Raw genomic sequence first — 24555 nt, 5'->3', positions numbered from 1 at the left:
TTTGCTTCTTTGTTAAGAATTTTATTATTTTTTTGTTTTTTTTTTTTTTTTTGTTTTTTGTTGGCAATAAGTTGTCAACATGGCAACAGAGTGGGAGACAAAAGGGTGAAGAGCAAATACTTTGCATAAACTTCAAGCAACCGGAGGGGTAAACAGGAGCAGGAACAGAAAGCGGAACCGAAAGAGAAACATCAGCCTGGACGAAGGTCGAAGGACGAAGGACGAGCGACCATCGAGTGACAGCCATCGAAACTGTCGACTTTCTGTCAATCGTTGACAGTTCGAGGCTAACAGCGAAATGCCTATAAACGAATACACAGAAATTAAAAGCTATACAAAATCATATCGAAACTCAATATTATATTTCTTAAAAAGATTCAACTAGTTCTTGGCCAAACATAATATAAATAAACCGAGTTATTGCACTTGGAAATGTGCAAAACGCCTGCAGGTTTGCTGGAAATACAAAAAACCAGCGGGCGTTATTGCATTCACCAGAATGAATCACATTCTTTGATTATTTGTTTTATGCCTCAATTCTTGTGATTTTAACCAACATCTACTCATTTTGTGAGTGTAGCTTCTTCGGCGACGCTTGACATTTGCCCGGCATCCGCTGACACACACTCTCACTCGCTCTTTGCGAAATATGCGATAAGGATAATAAGCACACACATAAATATAATACGGCCAAAGGATTGCCGCGTGTGTGTAAGTGTGTGTGTGTGTGTGTGTGTGTGTGTGTGTGGGTGTGGGTGTGGGTGTGGGTATCTGTGAGAGTGGCCATGTGTGCATTGGCATTAAGCGCATCAACGTTAATGGCTCCGTTGGAAGCCCAGAGACTCACGAACTCACAGACTCTGAAACTCCGGGAAACAGTCAGCAAGGACATTCGAGGAGCTTAGTGATCCCAGGATCGTAGGAAGTGGACACGTAAAGCGCCCCCTGGCGGAGACCCCGGGTGCAAACGAGCACCTTGGCATTGACATTACGCCGCGAAGGAGTTTTCGAGTACGCTCAATATCACTCATACGCACTGTGTGCGTCAAGAGAGGTATTTACGGTTGTTGTTGCCTGCTTTTCCGATTTTAATCACTTATGCTTTGTTTGTCCGAAAACAGAACGTTAACACAGTTTGAAGAGATATACGAAATCCAATTTTTTTTGTCTTTCTTAAGCAACCAACTATGTTCCAAATAATGATAATAATATTTGTACAAAAATGGTTTCTCCAAAAATAATTCACTTATACCCATTTTGTTTAAAAGTTTGATTTCATCATTTTTATTGCTAAGCGGAAGCGATATACACATAAGCAATTATCAGCCAGTTAAATAAATTTGCTAGAATTAATATTTCATATTTGATGAATAGCCTTGTGAAGGCTATTAATTTATAATTGCCAAAACAAACAAATATTAAATAAGCCATTCTTAAGAGAACAAAAATGATTTCTCTGGTGGTACTCGTAAATCTCCACAAAATATAAACCACACATTAATTATTTGCACAGCCATCTCGTGTACCTTTAATTGCCGAAATTTGCGTCGCAAATGGAATCGCAGTTTGAAGAGATATACGAAATCCAATTTTTTTTGTCTTTCTTAAGCAACCAACTATGTTCCAAATAATGATAATAATATTTGTACAAAAATGGTTTCTCCAAAAATAATTCACTTATACCCATTTTGTTTAAAAGTTTGATTTCATCATTTTTATTGCTAAGCGGAAGCGATATACACATAAGCAATTATCAGCCAGTTAAATAAATTTGCTAGAATTAATATTTCATATTTGATGAATAGCCTTGTGAAGGCTATTAATTTATAATTGCCAAAACAAACAAATATTAAATAAGCCATTCTTAAGAGAACAAAAATGATTTCTCTGGTGGTACTCGTAAATCTCCACAAAATATAAACCACACATTAATTATTTGCACAGCCATCTCGTGTACCTTTAATTGCCGAAATTTGCGTCGCAAATGGAATCGCTTTACTGCTCGAGTAGAGCACAATCTGAGCGCTTTTCCCCCCTGATTTTCCCCGTCTTTTCCTCGCATTTTCCTTTATGCGCGGTTAATTTGTTTGCCGAAGCACTTCCAAGGCCGCAAAAACCACGGTGGCGGCTAAACTTTCGCACTGGTCAGGCAAAAACCAACTTATTAGGCGACATAAAACAAGTTAATGACATCGCTCATTATGCCGTCGCAGCTGCTTAAGGAAAATCCAGCGTTTCCACGGGTTACACACACGCCATTAATCGTGTAAAAAAAAAAAAACTTTTTTTGATGTTATGTACTCGATTATTCTAACTTAACGGGCATCTTTGGAACATAGTTCAAGGGAAATAAATGTGGAAAATAAACAAGATTTGATTTCAAACTTCCAAAAACATCAATTGCTTGATTGCCACGATAATTAATAAATTTTACAATTGCCATTTATCCAATCAATAAAATTAAGTAAGTGATAATGTAAATTAAAATAATTTTCTTACAAGATAACAAGATGTTCAAGGTAGAGTATTACTTTCAATCAATATCAGCCTAGAATAACTACTTAAAAACCGAAAGTCTTTTCACTTTAAAGTTAATTTATTAATTGGCTTCCCGCAAGAATTGATAAATTTTCGAAATCGCTGCGGGCAGCAAAATATATAAAAATACAACAAAAAAAAAGGGGGAGTCGGAGGAATCCCCCAACGCAACCGATTTAAAATGATGAAAGACTTTCGTGGCGTGTTGCGTATACTTGATGAAAGAAAGCCCAATAAAATGTCGGCAGAAAGGCATAAAAGCTGCACAAATAAACAGCGGGAGGCGATGAGCCAATGAGCAGTGTAAATGGGAATTGGAAAATGGGAAATCTAGGCATCGGCCGTTAAGAAAACCGAGAAAAGTTTCCACCTCTTTGCGGAACTGCTGCAGCAAGTGCCATTCATTATTAAATCAAATTGACACACGTCCATTTTCCTCTTTTCCACCTTTGCTGCATTTGCCATTTTCCCGGCATGATCGATGAGCCGAATCCAATGCAATTACACTTTTGCCGTGCGAGGAAAACTTGAAAGTTTTATTTTGGCTTGCGCCGCGGGCAAAAGCAAAATAAATAAAAAAAAAAAATCCTTCAAATGCATTTTTTAACAGCCCTCGCTCTTTGGCATTAGAATCAGGGAAAACTAAAAGTAATTTGCGGCTGGCAAAAGTTTTGTTTTCGAGTAGTTGCAAATGGAGTTCATTTATCATAGAAGAAAAGCGTCCAGAGTGGCAAACAGAATTTACTCAACTTATTTGAGTTTTTGCTTAGTTAGAAACATTAAGTCTCAGAGATTGCTGAAAGCTATTTGCAACTATTTTAAAGTTGGATAAAAGGTGTTTAAGTGGGCTACACCATAACATTTACTTATCACTCTCTATTTTAATTACACTCGACTTTTTAAAAAATATTTTCTTTCCAAATTTTGCAACAATTCAATCACAGCCCAATTGAGTTTTTAATGCTGCCCTAAAAGTGTTAAATAACAGGGAAAGACCCGCTGATTATACCGCCAATAAACGATGATTATCGAACTTGGTTGTGGAGCTCCTCATTTTCAACTTTCCTCGTTTCAAAATTATAGTTGCCCATGGGGGCGTGGCAATGGGCGTTGGGTTGTGGGTGGTTAGCAGCATAGCAATCATAACGTAACATGCAAAGGGCCAGCGAGACAATGGGGAACTTTCGACCCCCATTTAACCCTCGACCGCCGGTTTCGATTGACACGACGTGAACAGGGCTAAGAGAGCCGTGCTAAGCGAGTCCACTCGAGCTGAAAGGAGTTGTCGACGTGTGGTTGCACCACCCAGCACCCAGTGCACCACCCACAACCACCCAACCCACCCACACTCACCGCATCATCAGCTGTCTGTAATTGAACGCCGGAAAATTGCTCGGGACCAAAGCTTCTGCTCATAATTGGCTTTTCGCCCTATGTGAATATGCATACAGTGGGACAAAAAAAAATATTTCCGCAAAATGAGCAAATTAACTCAATAGAACTTTATATATTTTTTTATATCTCCAAAGCGTTTTTTGAATTCAAAAACTATAACTTTTTTTATACGAAATAAATACAAATCAATTTATTATATGATTGAACTATTTATTGGTAGTCCAACTCTTTTTTTTTAGCATAAGCTTAGTTATGCTATTTAACTTAAAAATGTATTTGACCAGGTTATTTGCTGAAATGTCGCTGCCTAAAAGTTTGCTTAACAATTTAATTGACTGTCACGTACAGTCGTCCATACAAGTACAAATATTGCAATTATCTTGAATTTCTTACTATCAAGCAAAACATACTGTTGTGTTTATAAAAACAGTAGCAAGTCTCTGTAAAATGCAGTAAGTAGTTTTATATTTGCTAAAAAATGTTTACAACTAAAATAGTAAATTTTAATTTTTAAAAAAGAATAAATTAAACCTAAAAGGTTTTTTTAGATTTTTCTTTTACTCGGTAAGTAGTTTTAAAACTGCGAAAATATCTTAATAACTTTTGTGAAATTTAAAAGGTTTTAATATGGTTTTTTTTCACTTTTAGACTACATAATTATTTGAAACAATAGTGTTTTAAATTTTATTTAGTTTAATAAAAGAATAAATAAAACTAAAAATTTTTTTTTAGATTTTTTAACTAAGTTTGTGGAAATTTAAAAGGATTTAATATGGTTTTAGAGTACATAATTATTTAAAGACATTTCAACGAATGGCAGAAGGCAACTGAAATTGTGCAACAAGACAAAACTTTTTAAAAAGTTATGGCATACTTGAAGTTATTAATTTTTACATTGTGCGTTCAGTAATAGGCGCCACAAAAGAGTTGACAAGTAAGTCGGAGTTGGTCAGTGACTGACTTAATTACGTGGCCAGCGTGTTATTTCGTTGCCACCGGCAACCCAACTGAAACTTTAGCATTTTACATTTCCATCTGGCACTTTCCCGTGCCAACCTTTCTCGATAATGCAAAACTTTTGCTTAATTCAATTAAAGCAGGCAAAGTTGCACTAGACTTTGTTGCATTCTCTGCACTCGGCATGCCTTGTCCGCTTGTTTGTGGTTCAAACTTGGCAATTATTTGCATCACAAAAGTCGAGATTTACGCCCACCACTTGGCATGTCCTGTGTGGCCAGGATACGGCGACAGTGGGAAGGATTTGCTGCCCCATCGATTGATTGAACGGATAAATAAGGATTTCTGTGCAGTTAAATTATTTTTCTGAGGAGAAACGTTTGTTATTCATGGAATAATCTTAATTAGTGAAAAACAAAATCCTAAAAGGCCTTAAAAGGATTATTGATTCATAAATAAACAAGGAAATCAAATAATAATCAGATAAGTATTTTAAGAAAGACTAAATATTGATTATATGCGCCATCGGTTGAATTTGGTTTAATTGATATTGTATTTTCAAAAACCTAAACTTGAATTAATAAAATAGAATCAATTTGGCTTTTTTTAACTTAACACTATTAGATTTTATAGTAATTTTGGTTTGTATTTAGCCAAAAATGTCAATATAAACCATTTCCGTTTGGAATATTTAAAAAGTGATTATTAAAAAGCCTTCTTAAAAAAATTGAACTAATTGTACTTTTATAAACTCTCCTCTACCAACTCTATAAATTTAAGCAAAACTTGAAATGACAAGTCTTTAAAATAATCATAAGCAATTGTCAATGCTCACACGTTTCCGATTAGTTTACAATTATTTGAGTATTTATATATGTTTTTCTTCTTTTTTCGGTCTAGCTGCGATAAGTTTATGGTGTGTGTCCTATAAATCACAATCAAAGTCATGTTAACAAGTTATTTGTACTCGTTGCTTCTTTCGCAGTTTTATTTTTTTTTTACAGCCCTTATCTGTTTATCAGTTTATTTGGAGAGCAGACGAAGAAAAAAGGGAAATAATAGTAATAATAACATGCACATCCACCGGCTATCGCAAATAGGCCAAAATAATAAGCGAGGGCGATAACTCTTACTGGATTAGCTGGTGTGCGGCATTATCTGTTCTATAATTCATTTTCAGTTTGGCTTTGGCTTTGGATTTCACTTGCTTATTTGTCGCCATAATGTTGGGTAAAATCCCTGAAAATTCTGTTATTGCCAACAAATTTTTTTATATTACTTGTGGAAATAATTTCTTTAAATAATCTCGTATGAAATAATCAGTTGTTTTTATACTTTTATAAGTATATAAATCGCTTTCAAAATTAGTATTTATAATTCTTAAGCATTATCGTCTCTTCAGTTCAATATAAAAGAAAAAGTATATTTTTCTAATACAATACTACGAATTAGTTGCATAAACAATTTGCAGAGTAAAATTTAAAATACCTTAACATTTCGTAAACTTGATTTATTTTTTCTGTTAGTTATTTGTACTAAAATTATTTATTTGTCGAAATAAATAAGGAAATTTTGTTGTTTTTATTTATGTTCGCTATTTGTTGAGATCCTTTTAAGCCAAATGCAATTTTATTTGCTTTGCCTGTTGGTTCCACTGGAAAAAGTTGGCACTTCAACCTAATTAATTATTATCCCAACTTTGTCCGACTGTGCAATATGCACGATATATACGATATATATGTTTTCGCATATATCCAACGCAGCTGACCATAGGCAAAGTTGGCCAACACTCTGTGGTGGGCTAAAACTTTTGCATTCTATTACAGTCTTGGGCTTATGTATGTCACAAGCTAATCAAAAACTCATTCGAAATTCATACACAACAGGTAGAAGGAGGATATATACTCCGTAGGGTGAGCATGAAAGCCAAATCAAAATCCAAGCAAGCATGAAAAAAAAGGTTGACAAAATTTGCCCAGAAAACAAAGGGAATCCAAAATGGGCAAGGGGAAAAACAGGGTTTATTCTTCAACCAGTCGCAAATTTAGGGCAAAAGTTTATGCAAAACAGGGGAAGCCATTAAAATACTTTTAAAGATCTTACGCTCAGACCTTTTTTCCCCAAAAAGAAAACGTACTAAAATTGTAATAACTAAATAGGACAAACCACTTAAATTTTCTTGTTTTGAACGAAAACATATTACGCTCTCTACAAATTGCCATTTAATATTTTAATAGAACTTACAACTTTTGGCGGAAATTCATTAAAATATTCTGGCATACATTTCAAGTGACATAAAAGCCATTGATGGATGGTCGCATGTGTTTTTAATGTCGTTATTTAGTTGCATTCTTCAAATATTATTGCTGGGTTAACATTCTATTAAAAAGTATATTAGAAACCAATTTGAAATTATTTATACATTCAGACTTTTTATATAGACTTAACAAGTAGTTGGACTTTTAAAGTTTAAAAATGGTTAGACCATAACCATTTATTTTTTTAATTACCGAAATAGTATCCGTTAACTTTTAGTTGCCCAGGAGGCCAGGTTCTCCTAATAGATAAACTGGCTCCCCTTGAAAATAATTAAGTAATTGGGAGGAGAGTCCATCTGAACTTCTGACAGTTGGCATCCGAATTATTGGCACATCCCCATAATCACAGAAGTTTCGATCTGACAAATCTCCATTGCTCGTTGCAAATTCCATTTGGAATTTGTGAGCTTAGGGTCCAAATGGGAAACTCAAAGGGAAAGCCTGAGATTCCAAGTCCTGATGGATTCGATGCAGATGGCGTTGCATAAATGCAAATTATTCTGGCCACAAAATCAGACCACAACGGGCCAAATATTCGACTCCAAACGACAGCTGTGGCCCGTTAGCATGCTCGCAGGTTCGATTATTAATTTCGACTGACAACTGCACATGTTTTCGTCCGATTTTCTCCCCAACGATATATGATATGGCCAGTCAGCCATCCCTTTAATTAGGAATCGGCCGGGAATCAATGTCGTGAAGCCACAAAAATCCAAATCCAAAATGGGAATCTGAACATCGAGTCCTAAATTCAATTTGATAAACATGTGTGACACATTGTCCTTTTTCACCTGACTGCCTACCAAATTGATTTTGAATTGCAGATCAAAAGAGAAAACCATGTACACAAATTACATGCACAGCATGCTCGAAGGTGTCGACTTTTGTGAGTACAATGTTTTAGAAATTTATGTTTCAATTTATGTTAAATTTAAATATTCTTAAATACCAAATTTTAATAAACTTTTTTTTAACTAAACATGTATTTTAAATATAATATTCTTCTTGATATTATTTTTCTTTATTTAAATTCTATTTTTAAATGTTTTTTTTTCAAACAATCCAAATTTACAAAATATTGATTTTATTGATTCTCAAAAATTGTTGATTTATTTCATAACTTGGATATCAATTACAAATTGAAACGGTTGTCGTTTGCCATTAATTGAAAACAGCTCATAATTTTTTTTCGCGACATTTTCTGCTGTTAATAATTAAAATTGGACCAGAGTCTAGTGACATGACCTGCAATGCACACCTGTTCGCCCGCGAAAAACCCCACTTTTATTTCTCCTATTTCTTTTGGGTGACCCAAAAAAAAAAAAAGAAAAGCAAGAAAATAAAAAGAAAAAGAGAGACAAGGAAAAACTGAGGCACAGCAGCTGGAAAATCGAAAATCGATGGCTCAAGTGGAAAGCGAATTGCCGAGTGAGAAAATAAAAAAAACGAAATATTTCACTTTGAGAAATCGATGGCGAAGATTCTGAGCACTGGGTGTAAAAATCGCCATGAATAGCAGATGGCAAATCAAACAATCGAATTCAATTATTTCGTTAATTCAAGCAGATATCAGGTCGTATGCGCAATGTCAGCTAGCAATCAAAACGGAAAACACTCGATAAATAAGCATTTTGATATTCGACATTTGATGGATGGCCACTTTTCGAGGAATATAAAAACAACGTCTTGCTTAAATCGTTTTAATGGATAATAAAGATTTTTATTGAAGGTTTTCTTATATATATGATATTTCCTCGATTTTTTTATAAAATAAAGCTTTGCTTTAAGTTTTATTGCATATTTATTTTAGGCAAGGTTGGAGCAAGTGTATTTATGTATCTAAGTGGTTCATAAAACGTGGCCAAAATTGTTTAAAATTAAATGCCTATTATTCGACCAAAGGTTTTTTTTGTTAATGATTGTTTATATTTGGTTATACACAAAAGATAAAAGACCTAATTGTTTATGGATGTTTATGTTTATGCTTATGTCTGAAAAATGTTGAAACTATGCGAAAAGTAATTACAGATATAAAGCTAATTAAAAAATTAGATTTAATGACTTTGAATTAGCTTTGACAAAGGATGTTTAACATTTGGCCATATATAATAAATACATATTTATTTGCAGTTGGTGAATTAATTCTTGTCAAAAGGAAGACAATTATTAATTGTTTGTGGATTTAATAACCTACTTTGGGATTTTAAATCACGTTTAGATTAGAAAGCCATATGATGCAGAAATTCCTTGGAATCCTTGACTTTCGGTTTTGATAATTGAATTTGGTATTCGGCATTTGCCAGACCGATTGCAAAACCCATCCATTATGATGGCCGTTACAATTTCCCGGCCGAATTCCCATGCCACTGACCAGTTGACACAAATTGCGGGCGTTAATTTCACCATTAGCCGGGGGCCAAACGGAAACGATGGCCGACAGTTTGTCAACATCGATTTGTCCTTGATTTTCTATGCAAATTTTCCCCCATCGATAACGGCTATAATCAATATAGCACACAGCCTGTTGTCTTGGCCAACGGGAAAACAGAAAAACAGGGCAAATAGAGCAAAAAAAAAAAAAAAAAAAAACAGAAAATGGATGTCAATGATTGATTGAACTTGTCACCAAGTGGCTGTTATCAACGCTTTCATATTGCTATTTAATTACAAAACTTTTCAACTGAGTTGAGGTTTAGACAAGTCTGTGGTCTCTGGCAATTAATGCATATATGTAGAAACGTGGAGCTGTAAGGAAATTCTCCTGGCGTGTTTAATAATCTCAGATAAGTGAAAGGCAAGAATAGGAGCTTTGAAATAAGTACAAATCGAAATATTACGTATACGCACAATTGCACACGCATACAAACACACACAGCACGACCAGGAATATTGATAACTTTTTAAACCATGGGACAGAGATACCCTTTCAAAATTGAATAAAATATTTGTACACGTTTGACCCCCAATTTTTTACATTTTAAGAGGTAAAGCAGATGTCGATTTAAATATAATGTATACGCTATTTATACACACACAACACCGGGACTAATACGAAATAGATTTGACTATGCTTGTCTACTAAATTTGTTTTAAGCTAAAAAACCTTTTTTATTTATATTTTTATATTGACTAAACAAATGAATTTTAAGGGCTCCTGAAACTTATCTTCATTGCTTCATTTTTACAAATTAATGTTCAGATGTTCATCAATTTAAATTAAGCGTCTTCCCGCCCCGAAAACCCTATTAAAATTTCACCCCAAAACGGGTTTGCCAGAGTCCATAAACCCAGGAATAAAAGCTTAGCATTCCGTGGAGGGTATTTTATGTTTAAGTCACCCCCGTCATGTTGACAAAGATTATGTGACAATAAGCTTAGATAATTCATTTGCTACGAGGAGCACATAAAGCAGCCTCACCAGCACACACATATCCAAGGGGGAAATTTGGCGGGGAAAGCGGGGAAAAGCGGTGAAGACGGGGCGGAAACTGTGGGGGGAAATGGGCACTGAACAGAAGCAGCTGTCAATTGTGTAAATATTTTGTGGCAAAAGTACAAATAGAAATGCTGTCGATAAATCGAAGCACATGACTAGCCTTGCATTAACAGCTGCGACTTGTATAGATGTAAAACGGGGGAGAAAGAGGCTGAAAGGGGGTCAAAGTAGGGGTGCTTACTTGAGGGGGAGCTGTCAATTACATTTCAATCATTTGGAGTTCGTGCCGCCTGGGAATGGGTGCAAATGAACCATCAAAATGGCGAGTGTCTCATCAGTAAAATAGTTTAAAATGAGTACAGAATTTGGGTGGTAATGGGTGGGTAATGAGCAAGTAATAAGTGAATATTGAGAAATAGAGTTTAATATAGGACAAAGAGTGAAGAATAAATATGAAGGCTTTAGTTCTAGAAATCGAAACATTTTTGGAAAGTGAGTATATAAAATTTAATATAATAGGTAACAGAGTGGGTAATGATAATTCCAAAAAACTCACAAAGAAACACTAAATGAGACTATTTGAACAAGCGTTTCAAAGAAAACAAGGAAATTTCACGAAAGCAATACAACCGATAGCAATGTGATTACTTTATTGATATCGATATTATAATAAAGATGTAACTGCTATTACCTAAACGTAAACATTTTCTAGAAAATCCCAAACATAAATTATTTGCTACACTGTCAATTAGAAAATTCTGCAACAGACAAGCAATCCTTTGACCTTTTTTGAAACCCTTGACTGATTGCCATACTTCGCCACAAAGTAGAATGGGTGGTAGAGAGTAACTCACTTGGAAAGCATTTTCATCCAACTGCAAATAAGCATATAGCTCGTCGGGAATATTTGCCTTGCAAATGTGACTCATAAAAGCCAAGAAATGCACGCACATAGAAGTTCTTTGGATCGAACATTTCTATTTTTTCCATTTAAATGTAAATTGGAGACACATGTGTCATTCTGGCATTTTCGCAGCAGACATTGGTTTTTCTCAGATTTGTCTTAATTTGCCAATCAGTTTGAACGACTGTTCGAAATTCTTCGTTATTTTAAGCGACACGAATGCAAATCCCTCAATATTTTGCTGCAGCCAGGATGATATATGCTCTGACAATCAATGTCTATATCTTAGGTCATAAAACCAAATCTAATCGTTAATCTTATCGTTAAGATTTTTGTAGACTCTTTCTTTTCTAAATAAGGTAAATAAATTCCGATGGACTTCCCAGTCGCAATGTCGCCGGAGGGATAGTCATACGTCAATCAGATTTTGATCGAACTACAGTGGACACCCGGTTATGTCACACGGTCGGCTAGGCTAAACTTGCACACTTCAGCCGATTTGATTCCCCGGGTGTTATCTTCCGTGTGAATTGTATATATATATTTTTTTTTTTGGGCTTGTAGAGCTCTTGTCCCCGAAATACCTACTTCAGGCCTTAAGTCGTCGGGTCTCTATCGCATTTGGGGCTTATCTTATCGACTGGCCAGCTACCACCCCCATCCACCCATCCAAGCACCTATCCACCGATCCATTATGAAACATTTCGCATTTCTGTTTCGTGATTAATTTTAAATAAAATAGCCGCTGCAATGTAATGGTGGATTTAAAAATAAGCCAAGCCAATCAGCAAGTGAAATATTTGAAAAAGGCGAGCTGAGCACACACGGGACGCTAAAAGTGTTCATCTATAATGCATGTAAAAGCATTTTGGTTTAAAAAAAAAATTCGTATAGATTTTACATGTTAATAGTTTGCCAAAGAACATATATGTTGTAATTTCCTATTATTATTTTTTTTTGCAATTTACTTTCACGTTTTTTTAAAATTAAATTTGTATGAGAATTTGTAGAGCCAATCTTTTTTCTGGGCCAACTTTCAGCAGACACTGTGTTGCATCAAACAACATCAGCATCTTCATCATCGAATGGCAGACATTGCTGCAGATGCATTTCCCGGATAGGCCTTCGGGAGGGGCGGTGATGGGTCTCTTGTTGCAAGAGGGGCGTGGCAGCGGACTGCCCCAAGTGCCCCTCAACGAGTGGCATTCGAGTGAATCCGTTCGAATGAGCAGTATATATTCGGGCAATTAAAATCGAGTCTGGCATTTGGCCCACAGGCCGAAGAGCGTTAATATTGATGAACTGCTAGATGGCATAAATGCTTAATTAAACGGCCTAGGACGGACAAAAGGACTTGATAAAAGGAATTTTGAGGATGCTTTAAGGGAATTAAACGAAATTAATTACTGCCATTGCAATACCCTCCTAAAGCTTACAATACATTTGTATGAGACAGGTCACGGACTTTAATGCCAAAAAATGTATAAACGGTCTGTTGTAAACTAAATAACATACACTTTATCGAAGAATCACAAATAAAGGCCATTAATTATTATTGACCACCGTAAAATGATACCAACAACCTTAAATAACACAGAATTACCCTTTCTAAACTCCATACTCATTCACCTTGCAACCCTTTGCAACCTAAGAAAATCGCTGCATTTAATTATACAAAATTGTGGAATGGTAAACTATGCTTAATTAATTGCCGAGTTTCTGTGAAAATTTGCAGCTGAAACAAATCCGATGAAATGCATTTATTATTCTCAATCCACAAAAAATTACGCTCAACAAGTTTTGGCTTTGTGTTAGCTTTGTATAAAAGGGGAAAATGTTGTGAATCAAAACGAGCATCCCTAAAAAGTCAAACCGTATTTAAATACGCATTCAATTCCGGGAATGTTGTGGCCGATATCCAATGCCCCAAAGGCATTTATACAGCTGTGTTTAAAATAATAGAGCTATAACAGAAGTAGAAATTTGGGTTTTACCATCTCTATTGAGCTAATCTCTCAAATATTATAATAATTGATACAAATTTTCCAATTTGGTAACACTGCTTTAAAGACTGTGTAATTTGTAATGTTTTTTCTGTTACATAGTCAGACAAATAATATTGAAAATATTTGCTTGTATTATTATTTTGAACACAGTTGTATTTACTTGAGAAAAAATTTGAACCACAAATCGAATCAAGTGCAGTCGACTGAAAAATAATATGCGATTCAAGGGGGTGTATATATTATATGGGTTCTTTTTGGGGAGACAAAAAGTATGCGGCAATGGGGCAAGATTGTTTTTCGTATGAAATATTAATTAAATAATTCCTGGTTACCTTTGGGGGGCGGTGGGTCCTGTTTCCTCTGGATCCTGCGGTGATGGTTCCTTAATATATTTTTTTTGCTTTTTGTTTTTTTTTTTTTTTTTTTTTTATTTTGGTTTTTTCCGGGGGGGACTGGGCTGTAAGCCCACCGACCTGACTTACGGCACAATTTGTTTTAATTGCTTTTTAGCCTTAGCTTTTTTCTCCCGTTTCTCTTGAATTTCTGGAGGTTTTATGTATTTATCTCTGCTTCTGTGGAAATTAACGCGCTATACAAACAAAAGGGAAATTCAACATTTTCAATATTTTTACACCTTTGTGACTTTTTGTGTTTTTGCGTGCTTTTTTCTTATTTTTTTTGATGAAAAACAGTTTTGTCTCGTGCGCCGTTTGGCTTTTGGTTTATTTTTATCGTTCCGTTCGTTTCAGGGCCCCAAAACACAAAAAAAAAGAAAATAAATAAAATACGGGAGCGGGCAAAAGGAGCGGCATATTCATCCACTCGACTGCTCAGTTTTATAAATAAGTTTTGTGTTTTCGGTTTTGTGTTCGCCGCTATATTGTTGCCAGCGAAATGAATTTTAAGCCCAGCTAACATGATGATTATGTGACCCCCGTCCATCCTTAAAGAATATTTTTGCGCGATCCGAGATACCATGTAGCGATTGGACATAGCATTTACCAAATACCCATTTCTTTAGGGACTGCACTAGGGAATGCGTTAATTATGCGACACGAGCACTTAGCCAACAGACTCACAAGAATTTAAGTTTTGATGATTTCGTCTCGCTGTCGGGAATGCGTTTGTTTTTTATATATTTCATTAATTTTTTCATTTTGCTAGGGGCATCTTGGCTTTTTTACTGGATTAGCATACAACTTTCTATTTCATAATTTATTAGCGAGTTTGCAAAGGAAATTGCTTCATTTCTATATATATATATGATATATATATTCACAAAATATTCTTTTAAGTCTATTAATTTAATTTATTTGCTTAAAATTTAAAATGCTTTTAAGCAATAACAAAAAACTATTATTTTTATAATTGATTGGTCTGCTTAACATTTTATTTTAGCTGTCCTAAATTATTTCATAAAAATTTAGAGATATGCAGCATTTTATAAATTAAATAATTATTTGGTATTAATTGCAAGCTTTAAAAAAATCCAGAAAATATTTTTTAAACCTATTATATTTCATTTGGCAGTTATTAATAATAATAAAAAAATACCATCCTTAATAATTTTTTTTTTTAATTTGAACTGAATTCAAACTAAATAATTCTTTTTCTTTCCGTTTTATAAACATAAACTAATAGATTAGGACGAAACTAAAGTACCCAGAAAACAAAGGAGCACTCCAACTTCGTTAAATTGCAGGTGTCGCATTTAGTTTTCTAATTTTCTTCGTCTGGGGGCAGAAAGACACATTTTTAAATTGTTTAGCCAGCCGCACAGCAGAAAAGTTCGTCAAAATGTGTTAATTTTCGTAGCCCATTGTGTGACTCTGTTGTTGTCATTTGCCATCGGGGGGCTTTCTATATGGGCGACGACTAATAATTTTGATTGCTGCCAAAAATTCTTAGACAGACGGCCGCATTTCGTATTTCGTTGGCTGACTAAGTGAGGGCAAAGTAAGTGAAAAATAATAAAAACAAAATAATAATAAAAAGAGCCATATAGAAGCAAGACACAGAAGCCACCAGAACTTGACGACATAGTGACTATATGTTTCACCCCCCACCATTACCACTTACCCCACAGATTTTGGTATCCGGGTCTAGAATCGACACATTTTTATAAACTTTATGCGTTTATTACGCTAATTGTTGTTGGCTGGTGTGGCGAACGATAGCAAGTGATATGAAAACTTGGACTAGTTTTTTGTTAGCCTTTTGTTTGCTTTTTAGCAATTGTGATTTGTTTGAGTCATCCGAAAGTTTTGGTCGAACTTTATTGGGAACAAATAACCCAGCTCAAGTTTAACCCTCTTTGACTGCATGTGTTTCGTTTGACAATCTGTACTAAGCTAATAAGCAATTTAGAAGACAAGATACGAAATAAGCTGTAGAAATTAAAATAGCAATTGCTGGAAAAATTAAAGCCGCCGCAAACATAGATAAATGCAGTTTATTGCATGGAAAGAAATTTCTTTGAAATAGGTTGTAAACATATTCAGAGTTTTATACTGAGGTTTTAGCACAATTCACTAACAACATATAGAACATTTAATATTCCATTTTTATTCTTGCTAACTTAAAGTTTCTAAGGACAAACATCATTACTAGGGCTTAATAAAAAACTACGGAGCTTTAGTGTTTTCCTACAAATTTGTAAGCCAGTGTTTGTATTTATATGTTGAGCGATTAGCTTTTCTTCGCCGTGCACTTTGATCTCAAGATTTCTTTTCGGAGAACTGCCTTTAAAGCAGCATCATTAATCACCTGCCACTTCTTTTTGTTTTTAAGCAACAAATACTCATGGCCCGCCGATTAATCAGCGAATCGCTTATAGGAAACAGATGATAACAATCTATAAAAGCGATTAGTTTTTGTTTTTTTAATTTTTTTAATATATTTTCTTTGGTACTATATATGGCATTTTGTCATTTGGTTATTCTTGATCTGGCTTTGACAAACTCGACGCCCCCGATTTATTTATCTACCTTTTATGGCTTTTGTGCTGTTTTGTGCCCTGCAACAAGTATTCTGGTTTAGTTTTAGTCCGGGTCTCAAGAGTTCCTCTACGGCGATCACTTCACTTCACTTAACAGTTGTGCACTTTGATTTGCTTTTCTTTTGTAGTAGTATAGCTTTATTTTTGTGACTTTTTGATTTTCAATTCTGCTCGAGCACTTTTGCACACACGAAGAAAAAAGTAACACTTGGAAAAAAAAACGTTGTGCTGAAAGAGGGAAACGCACTTGGGACACACGTGCTGATGCTGATGTTGATGTTGCTGCTGCTGTGACGTTGATGTAGCTGTTGCCGCTGTGATGTTGCTGCTGCCGCTGCCGCTGTGCTGTTGCTGCTGCTCAGAGGTCTGATTTGCAACTGGCAGGGCGATGCGATAAGCCGCTTCCGACTCGCAATCGGTGGTTGCCTCGGCTGCGACACGAACCACCTAAGCCCAACCACCGCACCATCTAACCACCTTAACATCAAGTGCCGAGTGGTTCGAATCGAACATGTTGCGGGCCGGGAAACATAACCAATCCGGTGGCCAAAATTGGCAGGCAATGTGCAAAGGCAATCAAATAAATAAAAAAAAGGAAGGGCTAACTGGACAGTGGTACCAAAAATAAAAATTAAAAAAATATTAATTTAATACTAAATAATACAACCCCTATACGTTTTGTTTATTTTCTATACCGAAGAGTCTTAAACTATAGTCTAAGGCCTTAGTTTTAAACCACATACGTTTTAGTTTCATACTTTCAATAGTTTAGTTTCTATGAAAAATATTTTTTTTTGGAAGTAGCTACAACTCTGGTTCTATATTAATATAATAAATAACAACAATTAGTTTTGATTTTATCAAAAATGACACAACTCAATTAGCGGAGTTCAGTTTTATTGATTTATATATTTTTAAGCGTAATTTTTTAATTATTGAAAAAAAATTTTCTGAATTATTATGAGAGTGTGTGGTAACACTTTCATCACATTATTTGAATAATTAATTTGTTCTTGTATTACAAATTTTATGAAGTACTATTATTATGAAGTTCAAAATGGGGGTTTATCAATGATAAATATTGTCTTCCCGTAAATACCAACACAAATAAGTATTATTGTTTTGAATTGCATTTTGCATCATAAGCAAATGTCTCTTGCGACACTACGCCTGTTCAAATATCCCGGGAACGAGCCAACATGTTGTCGGCTAGTTGCCGATGAACTGGGCTAACATGTTGGCCAGCTGGGCTTTAAAAACTCTCGGAAAACTGGGCAAACAAAGGCTACAAATGCGGCAGAAACTGCAGTTGGAACTGCAAATGGTGATGGGACGACTCTCATGGTGATGGAAGAAATGCTTTCAGAGGAGTTTCCCCACGGGCATCGGCAGACAACTATGGGCACAGTTTCGGTGTGTTTCAGAAGCTGGGCAACGCGGCGTATGATTAACGAAATTAGCAAACATTTATCAGCCACTGCAGGGAATCCGAAATCTGGCACACGAGTTAGAAATGGAAAGTTGTCACACCTTCTGGCACACATACTTCCTTTTTGAATTCTTCGCCAGTACTACCCCTTTCCACAATTTCACAATTCCACCTTCCATTAAGTAAATTTTGTTTCAGAATTCGAAATTGTTTGCCTCCTTTGTTGGCTCTTGTTCTTTTCTTTTCATTTCTTTTATTTCCATTTCGATTGGGTTTGTGCAAGTGTTTCACTTTGTTTAATGTCAATTAACTTGGCCAGTTGGGCAAAGTTTCGTAACGAACTTAACTTAACGCAACCGATTATGCAAGATTATAATGATGTTTTACATACAAATGAAATTAAAATGAATGAAAAAACCGCAATTAATGTTATTTATTTTTATGTTGGCAATTTTAGTTTTAATATTGTAAAATTACAAAATCATTTTTTAACTTACAAATTTTTTGTATTCTTTCATAAAATCATCTTGATTTCTTTATTAATGAAAAAAACTTAAAGTAAAGACGGAATTGTTTAAAATCAATAAAACCTTTTCATTAGATAACAGCCTTAAAACAAAAAGAAATGAAAACTAAGCAGCAAACATTCGATAAAGGTCTATATCTTTCGATTTAAACGTGGATCTGTTTTATATGCATAACTTGTCTCATTCGTCTCATCTTCATCGATTGCAATTGCGCTCCATTTGATTGGCTTTGTTATATTCCATCCGAAAAGTGGACTGCTTCTCCTGCGATGCCTTGTTTTTGCTGCCACAGCAAAAAAAACATTTTTCTTGATTATAATTGCTTATATGCATCTTCTTAAAAGCTCATATTTAACATAAGTAAATGCGGTGGATGGGGTTAGAGAATGCCAGTTAAATTGATTGAAAATGTAGAGAAAGGACCTTTAAGCCCTGACTCCCCTTATTTGCCAGCATTATCCCTTGCCGCCCTCAATTATTGACGGACTGACATGCGGGAAAACAGGGGAAAAAGCCGCAAAAATTCAGAGCAGAGCTGGCCAGTCCCTAATGAACACTGGTCAGAACTCATTAGGACTGAACGCTTTCTCTAGAATAAATTTCTCTCTATTTAAGCACCATTTACTTGGTGTTCAATGCTTGTATTTAAAATTTGTTTTGCAATTTTTGTTTCTTGTTTGCGTATACCTAAAATGATTTTTATACATTTATTATAAAGTCTAATAATAAACATTGCTTTCTTATTTAATTACTAGGCTTAATACACATTTGTATAGAAAACATTTCGACGAAACACAACATTTGTAAAACAAAACATTTTGAACAAAATCTTTTTTTGTTTACAATTTGGTTATAAAGTATAAACCTCTATTGGGAAGTAAGTCGGTGCTTATGGATAATGTAAAATGCACATTACAAGCCCATATAAATCTGGTTTACCCACTTGTGGCAACCTTATTTTAACTTTCTCTACTTACTTTACGATTCATCTACTGCATTACGGATATAAAAATACAGTCAAAACATTGAAAACTCACCTGAAAAGAGAGGAAAGAAGATGAAATAATGGTTATTAATTCAATTGGCTTGGATACCAAGAAATTCTAATGGAATACGAAAAATATTTGCTCGACTTTTAGACTTCATTACGTATGTAAAGTGAGGACAAACAAATAACAGTTGCAGATAATTGAGTCATGAATGCGAGTATATGTATATAATAATATGCCTGACTTGCACTTGCATATTTTAAGTTTTTACAAATTTAAACGTGTGTTCACAACTCTTACAATTTATTATTCCTGTTAATATTTCCCGCCTTGCCAATAACCTTAGAGTTGTTTAAGTATGAATTAATATTAACCAAGAAAGAGCGACTACAATTTCCGGCCGTTAACGCAACGCGAAAGTGGTTTCATAAGTAAACGCTACTTTCATATCCACAGTGCAAGCTGACTGCGTTAAGTTAAACTTGAACTTGATTTTTGTAGATTATTCTTGGAAGGAGACCTTTGGCTTTGGCTTATTACGCCCCTCCCAACCACAATATCCTGTTCTAGCCAAGAAACCTGGCAGCTGACAGCCGCAGAGCACACTGTCCACCCAAAAAGTGAGCACAAACGGAGTGGAGTATCCCACATTTCCTGTGGGTAACCTTTGGTTGAGAACAAGTTGGGTTCAAATCTTTAGAACTGGATGAGGTTAAATGTCTCAGAAACATACGCTTTTCCGCACGATAAGATTTGCACTCATCTTCTAGAAATTAAATTAATTTAATTAGAAATTAAAACTATAATACAATACTTTTCCATGAGTTTTCTTTATAGGGTAAAAAAAACTATATCACACAAAATAAAAAAAGATGATGCCATTTCTCTTTTGTCAACAATTTTGTAAATTAAAAAAAATAATAAGCATAGAAACTTTGCAAGCCAGTAAAATAATGTAGCTGTAGTAGCTGTGTATATCGTTTAATGGCAAGATGCTTTCTGTTTGACAGGCTGGGTGGTTGGAGGTCAAAAAAGAAACCTTGAGGTCCTTTGATTTGTTTAATTGCAACCTGCGAGTGCAGCGATTGCGAAGACCTTGAATCTGCGGCGAATGTCAAGTCCAACTTTCTACCAATTCTCGGAAGTCGCCACGGGATCGCAGGATTTATTTTCTTTGTGGATTGGATGCTTGAAAGCTCAAATTAAGGGGTTATGCTAGGTTGTATTATTAGCTACGAAAGTCTCAATGGTACTAATATCTGGCTATGGTAAAAGCTCTTTTTTGGTGAAAGTTTTTGTTTTGATAATGGTGAAATTCTAAAAACAAGTTTTATTTGAGCTTATGAAAAGCTTTGTACGCTGCTTTTAGGTGTAAGCTTACTTAAAACATCTCAAAGCTGTCGGACATGGCGTATACTTAACGTCTAATATAAATTGTGTTTCTCCGGTCAACACTGCTAAGATAATTTATACTAAAAACAAAATTTAATACATTTTATAGATGATTAAATGACAAACTTTTTGTCTTAAGTTTTGTATGCATACATTTTAATACTCCTTATATTTATTATTTTAAATTAATATCAATCGTATTCAATTCTTTATTACATACAAGTATAATTTTACGCAAAAACTTTTAGAAATAAAATACAATCTATACAAGCACAAATGCCACCAAACAACTTTTGTTGTAAATAAATTTTGTTATAAATTAATTCTGTTTTGACATGGCAAAAGAAAAGTAAATGTTTTCAAGTTGTATATATTCAATTACTTTGTTCTATGGAAATTTATACTTTGTTTTATTGACAAAAAATTAATCAACATTTAAACCCAGCTCGTTTATTGATTAATTGCGAGTTATTTCGGGATGGCCAGGCTCGAGGCCCCTTCCTTAGTTATAAATAATATTAACCGAACACCCAACCGCCCACATTTAGCTGAAGTTCAATGACTAGCAACAACAGAGCTCCACTCAGGCGTGAATTATTGTGAGAGAGCCCATTCCCACCCCCATCTCCAATCGCAATCCCAATCCACAACCAAATCCAAAACCCAAACCCCCATAATGTCACAAAAGAGTTGGATAATGCATGCTCGAGGGGCTAAGGGGTTAAGGGGTTGAGCGCGCAACAGTTGATTGCCATCAGGGAAGATTATGTAAATCGAATTGTCCAGGAAGAATGCGCCATCAAATGGGGCCCACAATTATGGAAGCAATTAAAATGGGGAAAAAATATATGCACATATATGCAAGTGGGGCTCCTGGGCAAAATGCCAAGCCATTATTCATTTTCAAATCATTGCCTCCTAATTGACACAATTCGCATTCGATGCGAATTAAAAATGATGCAATAACATATTTAGTACAAATATTGTTATCGGTTATATCGGTTTAACGGCTTTCCTTTCCACTTTTGATATAGTTTTTTTTAAAGTTCGCATAAAAAGATTGAGTTCAAGTCACCTCAAGGTTTTTTCTGTGATCAATTAATACACCATTTTCCACTCATTTGTACAGACACGAAATATACACTAGAACAAAAGCTTATTATGGACAGGCTTGTAAAGAAATCGATTAAAGCATTTTTAGGAAAGTAAAAAATTCACGTAGATGCCTGTTTATAACATGTGAAACAATTTGTATATATATATATAAAAATCACAACAAAAACTTTAAAAGACTGTTTTTAAGTATAAATAAAAAAAATTGTAATATCGTAAAAACACTATATTTGATCGGGTAAATACAAATTTGTATACAAATGCCAGTGCAATGGCCTTTAAAATTACAAACAAAATTTATAAATATAAAAAAAAGCTTTTTATCCTTTGCTTAAAATTATTTTAATGTTGTTACATATAGCCCTAAGTTATATACAATATTTTGTATTTAATATTTTATAAATATAAGAATTGCAAGGATATTTTTGTTAGAAATCGTTTTGATTGCCATAACTAACGAGGGATTATTTGCCGTGTACCGTTTGTGTGCATTGTCAGCAAGTTCATTTCCGCTGTGGCCACACAAAATGGCGTGCAAAATGCAAAAACAGAGGGCCTGTGCGAAAGAGAGGACGTTAGGTGCTCTCGTTGATGGGCAACATTAACGCACGCGATGTGGTGGTTCCATGGGATCTGTGGGTCTGTGGGATCTGCGGCATTGTCAGCATTCTGGGACTTTGGACAGCGACAATTGCATGTGTAATTTGTGTTTAGTGGGCTGGAAATAAAAGTACCATACCCGCCCCCAGTTAAGTGGGCCGAACAATGAATTTCAGGTGCAACTCCGGAGCTGAAATGTTGGGCTATTCGCACAATAAAGCAGACAATACGGATCGCCTCCGGATTTTTGCCACTGAAAGCATGCATACGTTTTAAATGTTCAAGTTTGGTTTGGATAAAGTTCTTGCACTCTAGAGGTTTAATATCGTTTTATAAGTATTTAAAAACATCATAGCCTAAAGCCTAAGTCACATATTCAGGCTAAATTTTATGTAATTTTACGTAGAACCCTATTATTCCAAAATTTGTATATTTGAATCCTCAAAAATTTTAATTTTTCTATATTCAACCAAAACCGCTAAAAAGATTTTAAAACCTCTTTAAAAATATTTTTCACAGCATATTTAAAGACTCCTTCCTATTTAAAGTGGATTAAACATTTTTTTTTAAATAAAATAAATTTTTTTATTCATTTACATTTATAATTATAAAAAAAAACCAATTATATTGGTAATATCGTTTCGTAATAATTTTCTTTTAAACAATGTCTTGACATGGTTACATTTATAAATACATAAAAAAAAAAAAAATTAAAAAAACCATTAATATTGTTAATGTCATTTAGAAGTAATGTTCGTGTTTTTATGAACAACCATTTCTAGGCTGAGGTTTCTGGGGTTTCTTAGTGGTTGCACATGGCTTTGGTTGGGGTTTCTTAGTGGTTTCACAGGGTTTTGGTTGGGGTTTCTTAGTTGTTGCACAAGGCTTTTGATTCGGTTGGGGTTTGCATTGGGATGGTGGGTTGCAGCCACACTTGGATCCTCCACCACAACCACAGTCAGAGTTAGATCCCGATCCGCAACCCGGGTGAGGATTATTTACCTTGTTGGTGGTAGCGCAACCCGGGTGAGGATTATTTACCTTGTTGGTGGTAGCGCATGGTGGTGAACGTTTGGTAGTTTTTTCGCAAGGTATTGATCGCTTGGTGGTTTTTCCACATTTGGTGGTTCGTTTGGTTGTTCGTTCGGTCGTTCGTTTGGTGGTTTGTTTGGTGGTTCGTTTGGTTGTGTGTTTGGTGGTTTGTTTGGTGGTTCGTTTGGTTGTGTGTTTGGTGGTTTGTTTGGTGGTTTGTTTGGTAGTTTGTTTGGTGGTTTGTTTGGTGGTTTGTTTGGTGGTTGCCTGAGTGGAAGGCCGCAAAGTGGAGCAGGTGGGTTCACAGGGCACGGTTGGTTTTGCTGTGCTTGGTGAAGTGGTGGGTGCGGTGGTGGGTGCAGTGGTTGGTGTATCGGAGGAAGGTCGCCAGGTGCTGCAGGTTGGCTCGCAGGGAACTGTGGGTCTTTGGGTAGGTGGTGTGCTGCAAGTAGTTGTCGGTGTTGTTGAGCAAGGTGGTGTTCTTGTACATGGTGGTCGTATTGTTGTTGTACAAGGTTGTGGTGTTGGTGTGCACGGTGGTTGTGTTGTTGTACAAGGTGGTGTTGTAGTTGTACAAGGTGACTGTGTTGTTGTACAGGGCGGTGTTGTTGTAGTACAAGGTGGTGTTGTTGTAGTACAAGGTGGTGTTGTGGTTGTACACGGTGCTGGTGTTGTTGTACACGGTGGTTGTGTTGTTGTACAGGGCGATGTTGTTGTAGTACAAGGTGGTGTTGTTGTTGTACACGGTGGTGTTGTTGTTGTACACGGTGGTAGTGTTGTAGTACAAGGTGATGTTGTTGTTGTACACTGTGGTGGTGTTGTTGTACACGGTGGTTGTGATGTTGTACACGGCGGTGTTGTTGTAGTACAAGGTGGTGTTGTTGTTGTACACGGTGGTGGTGTTGTTGTACAAGGTGGTGT

At 35.3% G+C, this 24555-nt stretch overlaps 1 protein-coding gene across 6 annotated transcripts in view; it reads right to left on the bottom strand.

Moving 5' to 3' along the window:
- The window catches only part of LOC108135885 (cAMP-specific 3',5'-cyclic phosphodiesterase), a 116389-nt gene that overhangs the window by 85592 nt on the left and 6242 nt on the right, over positions 1–24555 (bottom strand). For 2 of the 6 annotated variants that reach the window (XM_041707120.1, XM_041707121.1), the window contains exon 1: positions 13887–14841. The exons of 3 other annotated variants lie outside the window; for them this stretch is intronic. The gene's annotated coding sequence lies outside the window, so the exon portion shown is untranslated. Of the gene's footprint in view, positions 1–13886; positions 14842–16799; positions 16971–24555 lie in introns of those variants that run through there. One more of the 6 variants, XM_017256794.2, reaches the window with a different exon arrangement.

Source organism: Drosophila elegans, unplaced genomic scaffold, assembly GCF_018152505.1.
Source record: "Drosophila elegans isolate 14027-0461.03 unplaced genomic scaffold, ASM1815250v1 contig_149, whole genome shotgun sequence".
NCBI classification, from domain to species: Eukaryota; Metazoa; Arthropoda; class Insecta; order Diptera; family Drosophilidae; genus Drosophila; species Drosophila elegans.
The sequence above is the reverse complement of the archived record's forward strand: the minus strand, read 5'-3'. Positions and strand labels throughout refer to the sequence as shown.